This window comes from Orycteropus afer, unplaced genomic scaffold (assembly GCF_000298275.1).
Source record: "Orycteropus afer afer isolate SDZICR_OR568_19922 unplaced genomic scaffold, OryAfe1.0 scaffold00373, whole genome shotgun sequence".
Taxonomy (NCBI): domain Eukaryota; kingdom Metazoa; phylum Chordata; class Mammalia; order Tubulidentata; family Orycteropodidae; genus Orycteropus; species Orycteropus afer.
Genome location: NW_006921960.1, coordinates 2,972,778 through 2,980,527, shown reverse-complemented (window position 1 = coordinate 2,980,527; position 7,750 = coordinate 2,972,778).

Below are 7,750 nucleotides of genomic sequence, written 5' to 3'. Positions count from 1 at the left end.
CAATGAATAAGGAAGATTGAAGAAGAGTTGATGCTTTTGAGTTGTGGTATTGGAGAAGAATGCTAAGAGTACCATGGTCTGCTAAAAGGACTAACAAATCTGTCCTGGAGGAAGTGCAGCAGGAATGCTCCTTGGAGACAAGAATGGCCAGACTTTGTCTCACCTACTTTGATGTTGTCAGAAGGAACAATTGGAGAAGGATATTATGCTTGGTAAAGTGGAGGGTCAAAAAAGAAGGAGAAAGCCCTCTATGAGATGGATTGACGCAGTGGCTGCAATGATGGGCTCAGGTATAGCAGGGATTGCGAGGCTGGCACAGGACCAGGCAGTGTTTTGTTCTGCTGTGCATAGGGTTGCAATGAGTTGGAGATGACTTGACAGCACCCCACAACAACAACAAATGTAGTGCCAGATGTCATTTACAACTGAGAATTATTATTTTGACTGGTGTGGTTTATATTTTTTATTTTTTGGTCTCAGTGAATTTAATAAAAGATACTATTTATTTGAAAAGAACTGGATTCTGACAAAACACTTGGTTAGTTACCTTTCTTCAAATAACCATTTGATTGATAACAACCCTTTTCCAGTCTAAACTGAACCTTTGTTTCAACCTGTGGGGAGTGGGAAATGTTTTCTATAGGTAATGCAGACACTTGTTCACAAGGCTTAAAACCAAGCCAAAATCACTGTTGTCGAGTTGGATCCAACTCATAGTAACCCCTTTTCAGGTTTCCAAGGTGGTATCTCTATGGAAGTAGATTGCCCAATCTTTCTTCTGAGGAGTAGCTGGTGGGTTTGAACCATCAGCCTTCTGGTTAGCAGTCAAGTGCCTTAGGCACTATGACACCAGATCTCCCCCCTAAAATTAAGAAGTGTAAGAGACTCTTTGACCCCATAATGTTCTCATGCTTTATTGGAGTAAATATATTTTGTTCAGTAGTCCATACTTTATGGAAATAATATAAAAAAAATATGTGCAGTCCCTGGTGTTTTTTTTTTTTTCTTCAAGTGTAAGTAAATCGTTGTTAATATGTGTCTAACCAATCAGAATGTGGAAATTATCAAGCAATATCATTAATATCATATGCAAGTAAAATCTTGCTGGAAATAATTCAAAAATGGTTACAGCAGTATATTGACAGAGAACTTCCAGAAATCCAAGCTGGATTCAGAAGAGGACATAGAAAGAGAGATTTCATTGCTGATGTCAGGCTGAAAAGCAAAGATGTCAGTTGAAAGCAAAGAATACCAGAAACATGCTTACCTGTGTTTTATCAAGTACAAAGGCATTCAACTGTGTGGATCACAACAAATTATGGATAACATTGAGAAGAATGAGAATTCTAGAACACTTAATTATGCTCACGATACATAGACCAAGACACTGCCATTGAAACAGAACAAGGGGATATTGTATGGTTAAAATCAGGACTGGTATGCATCAGGGTTGTATCCTTTCACCATAAATTATTCAATCTGTATGCTGAGCAAATGATCTGAGAAGCTGAACTATATGAAGAACGTGACATTAGGGCAGAAAGAAAATCCATTAACAACCTGAAATATGCAGATTTCACAACCTTTCTTGGTGAAAATGAAGATGACTTGAAGCACTTACTGATGAAATCAAAGACTAGTATTCAATATGGTTTACACCTCGACATAAAGAAAACAAAACTCACAACTGGACCAATAAGCAACATCATGGAAAATGGAAAAAAGATTGAAGTTGTCAGAATTTCAATTTACTTGGATCCACAGTCAACACCCATGGAAACAGTAGTCAGAAAATTAGATGTCTTAGTGCACTGGACAAATCTGCTGCAAAAGACCTCTTTAAAGTGTTAAGAAGCAAAGAATGCACTTTGAAGACTAACATGCTCCTGACCCAAGCAATGGTATTTTCAATTGCCTCATACGCATCTGCAAGCTGGGCAATGAATAAAGAAGACCAAACAAGAGTTGATGCTTTTGAGTTGTGGTGTTGGTGAAGAATACTGAAAATATCATGGACTGCCAGAAGAACAAACAAATCTGTCCTGGAAGAAGTGCAGCTGGGATGCTCCTTGGCAGCGACAATGGCCAGACTTTGTCTCACCTACTTTGATCATGTTGTCAGAAGGGACCATTCCCTGGAGAAGGTTATCATGCTTCATAAAGTAGAGGGTTGGAGAAAAAAGGGAAGACCCTTAATAGGATGGATTGGCACAGTGGCTGTAATGATGGGCTCAAGTACAACAAAGATTGTGAGGATGGCACAGGACCAGGCAGTGTTTTGTTCTCTTGTTCACAGAGTTGCTTTGAGTCATAGCTGACTTTAACAACATTCACAACCCACCATAGTACCATACAGCCAATACTGGTTACACAACTCTGTAGACAACAGTTGCCTAGATTCCCTATTGTTTTTATCTCACCTCTGTTTCTGTTCTATTTCAAGTTCAGTAGTGTCAACTATGTAAACTTCTCCCCCTAGACCATTTGCTGATCTAGTTTTTCTTTCTGGGAACTTGGTGATGTAGTAGGAAGGTGTTCAGTCATTTGGCTTGAGCTCAAGCTCTGTTTTTTCCTGATCCTTTTTGTCTCTGATAAAACACCTCACTCTAGATTTAGCCTCTGGGACCCAGTCCTGGCTGCACTGCTCATTTATCTAAGACCCAGTAAGGTTATGTAGAGGTCAGGCAATCACTGTTTTCTATCTGTTAAAACTGAGTAATTTATATGTTAGTTTTCATTGTTGTTACAGCAACAATGCAGTAGAGCATTCTACTCTTTTGAATTCAGGAGTTTCTCAGAGTCTGGCAAACTATTTTTGACCTTTAGGCACCAGTCACTCAATTAATGTCTTACAATGCCATGTTAAAAAGAGTAATTGAATATAGCAAGCCCAAACAATTATTCAGCTTTCTGCTTTTACCTGGTTCTTCAAAATTTGAAGAACTTCAAAAACTGGCTTAAACCAGTTAGGACTTGATCTCTCTTAAGAGTGTGCCTTAATTTCTGAGATCTTGATCCCAGAGGTCTTCCATTAGCTCTAAGTAATGGGATGGGTGTCTAGAGTTTATCGTCCTTTATGGATAATACTAGGAGCTCTGGTGGTGCAGTGTCTAAGGCACTTGATTGCTAATCAGAAAATTGAGAGTTCAAATCCACCAGCTGCTCCACAGGAGGAAGATGGGGCTATCTACTTCTGTAAAGATTTACCACCTCAGAAACTCAATGGGGGTTACTATGAGTCAGAATTGGCTCAATGGCAGTGGGTTTGGTTTTGGAGGGATAATATGTAGTTTTTCATCATTGGCCAAGTGTATTTGAAATCCCTCAAATTTCTGCAGTATTGCCTAAGAGGAACCTCAATGTACTAGGAAGTTTTCAAAACTAATTTGGTCATATTCTCAGGCACAGACATTTTCTGGAATCTTTTTAGATTGTCCCAAATTTCAGCACTCTCACCAACAAAAATAATTAGGGTTTAGCTAAAGCATCAATTTTGCCAGAATTCAGGAATGCAAAAAACTAAACGGTTGTTCAGTGAATTGCATTCGGCTATTAGTCAGCAACAAAATGTTAACCTGAGAACATCTCTGAATTTTCTCAAGAGTGTCTAATTTCTTTCCTAGAACTTGGTATGTTTTAAGAATATCTTTGTTTGTTTGAACATTTTTAGAATTACCTATGTTCTGGTTACCTAGTGCCTCTCTGACAAGAAATATACCACAAATGCGATGGCCCTAACAAACAGGAGTTTATTTTCTTACAGTTCGGAGGCTTTAAGTCCAAATTCAAAGTGCCAAGCTCTAGGGGCTGGGTGAAAGCCCCTCAACCTTGGGACCCAGCTCTGCCTCCTGCTCCTGGCCCACTGGAGCTAGAGGCGTGTCTTCATTCAGATAGCTGCTGGCTGCTGAAGCTGAGAAGCCCAAGGTTGACAAGTAAAAAAGACACAGTCCCGATGTTACCAAAGCACACAGCAGGCCATTAATTTAAGTCCATCATAAGTCCCAAGGTCGGCAGAGCATGGCAGGCTGCGACATGGCTACATGTAAGGTCCAAGAGTGCCATAAGCTAGCTACTATCCCCAAGGCTTCCCCTTATATACAGGAGGCAGACCACATCCCAAAGAAAGTTACTCAGATGCTTGTAGTAGATCCCACCATGGAGTTGATTGCCAGTCTCATCATGGGGAATAACTACCACCAGCTGCCCAGCCACTCAAGTTGGCACACAAACATAGCCACCACAATTCTACCCCTTGTCAACTTGGCACCTGTACAGATTTTCAATGGGTGGTGTCTGTACAGGTCTCCTCCACTGGGTGACTCCACTCCCCTAGTTCTTGCCCTGTTGCTCTCCCTCTTGAGCATGGCAGCCCTGCCCCCTTACTTTTGGGGAGCAGCTATGGCTCCATCCCATTGGCTCACATGAACAAGCAGCCCAGCCCCACACTCCAGAACTAAGTTGGTGATGGTCTGGTTTTTTGAAATCTAGGGGCCTGTGGTGGTTTCACCCCCAAAAGCCATGGTCCTACCCTTAAGGCTGAGGCAGCTCTGCTTCCTGTTTCCTTGGTCTCCCCACTTCTGCTGATTAATGCTGAAGGCAACCCACTCTGTTGGAAAACCTCCTGCCCAAAAAGCACTCCGCTTTCTTGCTCCGTGGGTCGGCCAACCTGCTATTCCATCTCATTCTGGTCTCTTTTACCAATTAACACCCAAAGGCAACCCATTCCACCAGGAAGCCACCTATCCAATGGTACCTAGCTTTCTCCTCCGTGGGCTGGGAATCCTGTTGCTATTTAATGCTGATCTCTGGGATCTGCTCCTGCCATCTCTCATGCCGGTCCCTTGGCTCTACTCCTGCTGTCTCTCATGCTGTATGCCGGGTCTCTCTGCCAGGGTCTCGGGTCAAGGACACATTCCACTCCTGTTTCCACATTTTAGGTATGTGTCAGAGCTCTACACTCTTGGTCCCAAATTCTGTTCTGATTACCTAGTGCCGCTCTGAAAAGAATATATCACAAATGAGATGGCTTAAACAAACAGAAGTTTATTCTTTTACAGTTTGGAGTCTTTAAGTCCAAATTCAAAGTGCCAGGCTCTAGAGACTAGGTGAAAGCTCCTCAACATTGGTGTCTAGCTCTGCCTCCTGCTCCCGACCCACTGAAGCTAGAGGCGTTTCTTCACTCAGATAGCTGCTGGCTGCTGAGGCTGAGAAGCCCAAGGTTAACAAGTAAAAAGGCACAGTCCCCATGTTACCAAACCACACAGCAGACCATTAATTTAAGTACATCATAAGTCCCAAGGTTGGCAGAGCATGGCAGGCTGCTGACACAGGTACATGCAAGGTCTCAGCATTCCATAAGCTAGCTACTATCCCTAAGGCTTCTCTTTATATACAGGAATCAGACCACATCCCAAAGGCAGCTACTCAGCTGCTTGTGGTAGATCCCACCATGGAGTTGATTGCCAGTCTCATCATGGGGAATAACTACCACCAGCTGGCCAGCCACTCAACCAGGCCTAGCCAAGTTGACACACAAAGGTAACCACCACAACCTAATACTAGGATTATGGTGAATGGTATTTCTAATGTTCCTGTTATTTAGGATAATTGATACATACGTTATCTTGGATTTCCTGTGACAATAGTATTAACATTTTTTTTTTTTGTTAACTCTTAATATATTTTTTGATGAAATATAGTTAATAAAACCAATAAAAGAAGGATCAACTGTTATTATATTAGGTTTTCTCACCACATAAAAATAATTTAATGACTAGTTTTTTTTTTCTTTCTAATTTTCCCAGTCTGTTGTTTTGGCTTCGTTCTCTTTGTTTGGTTGTTTCTCAATTGTTCTTCTGATTATTAATGATATTGTTTAAAATTTCAAATGGAAATTAGCAAATAGATCCATGCATAAGGTTTTTTGTTTGTTTGTTTTTTAATTACGCCTGTTTCTCTCAAACAAAAAACCAAACTCACTGCTGTGGAGTTCATCCTGACTCATAGCGACTGCTCCTTGGGTTTCCGAGGTGATATCTCTATGGAAATAGATTGCCCATTCTTCCTTCTGAGGTGTGGCTGGTGGGTTTGAACTGCCAACCTTCTGTTTAGCAGTCAAATGCCTTAGGCACTATGTCACTCTAATATTCAATAGAGGCTATTTTTGCAAACTTTTGTCTCAAGCACTTAGTAAAATAGAAAGTTGGGTGATTGACCAACAGAGAGATGTTAAAGTAGAAAGCCAATGACAATCTCTTGCCTTACTCCTGCCCAGATTATATGTTTATGTATTTTCTTCATTATTTTAGCCAACATTTATTGAAAAAAGTTATTTAAAAGACAAGTTCTTGCCAAATTGATTCAAAACTGGCGTTTTTCCACTTCATGAGTTTGCCCCTGGCAGTCTGGTCATCGGAGTCTGCATCCCAGCCCTCTCACTGCTGCTCTGCCACCATCTGCTTAACCCTTTGGCCTTTATCTCAGTTTGTACCAACAGGGTCATGGCTTTATAATATCTATCAATCCATCTTTTTCATTTTCAAACATGGGACATTTTAAAAAGTCATCTCTATGTTGTTTTCGGTCAGAGGATGTGGTCTGTATGATAACATTTGAAATTTGCTGAGACTTGCTTTTTGACCTAGTAAATGTTTTGCCTATGCTTGAAAAGATTCTGTTTGCTCTGTTCAGTGTTTTAGCACATCTTGAAATCAAGCTTGTTTATTGTGTTGTTCATATTTCCTATGTACTTAACACTTTTTTAAAAAATTTTTAAAAAAGTTATTACCACAACTACGGGTTTAAAATCTTTATGTCTTTTGAAGCTTTATTTTTAGATGTACATAAGTGTATATAAATTTGAAATTGTTAAACTGTTCTTGTTATTTTTCCTTTTACCATATATAGTAGCTTTCTTTATTTATAACATTTCTTTTCTATCCTAATGTCTGTTGGTGATTTTAGTCTGGAAATTTTTTTCTCCTATTTTCACTTTTTAAAGATGTGGTAGTACAGTGTTTAAGACACTTGGCTGACAACTAAAAGATCTGAGGTTTGAACCCACTCACTGCTTCACAGGAGAAAGATGAGGCAGTCTGCTTCTGTAAAGATTAACAGCCTTGGAAACCCTATAGGGCTTTCTATGATTCAAAATCCATCCACTCCATGGCAGTGGGTTTGGGAGTTTTTTAGGAAGAGTTTTGATATTTTTACTTTTAATATTCTCCAATTTTATGCATACCTCTTGTAAATAGCATATAAGTGTTTATTATCTCTTGTCAAACTTGCTAATGTTTCCCTCTCATTGGAGAATTCACTCCATGTAAATTTATTGTGATTACTAATATATTTAACACATACTTTATACCTTTCATGTGTTATGCTTTATTAATGAAAGTTTTATATATATATATTTTTCCAGTCTCCCACTTCCATTTCCAAACTTCTTTAGGATTATGTTTTCTTTAGTTCCTTTCAATTTTGTATTCTACTTTTGAAGATGTACAAAAGAAATTCATTGCTAAAAATATATTGTATTCACATATACTGAAAAAGTGTACATATCACAATTAATATGTTGTTGTTGTTGCTATGTGCCATCGAGTTGGACCCAACTCATAGCGACCCCTCCTTGGGTTTCTAAGGCAGTATCACTACGAAAGTAGATTGCCCAACCTTCCTTCCAAGGAGTGGCTGGTGAGTTTGAACCACCAGCCTTTTGGTTAGCAGTCAAGTGCCTTAGGCACTATGC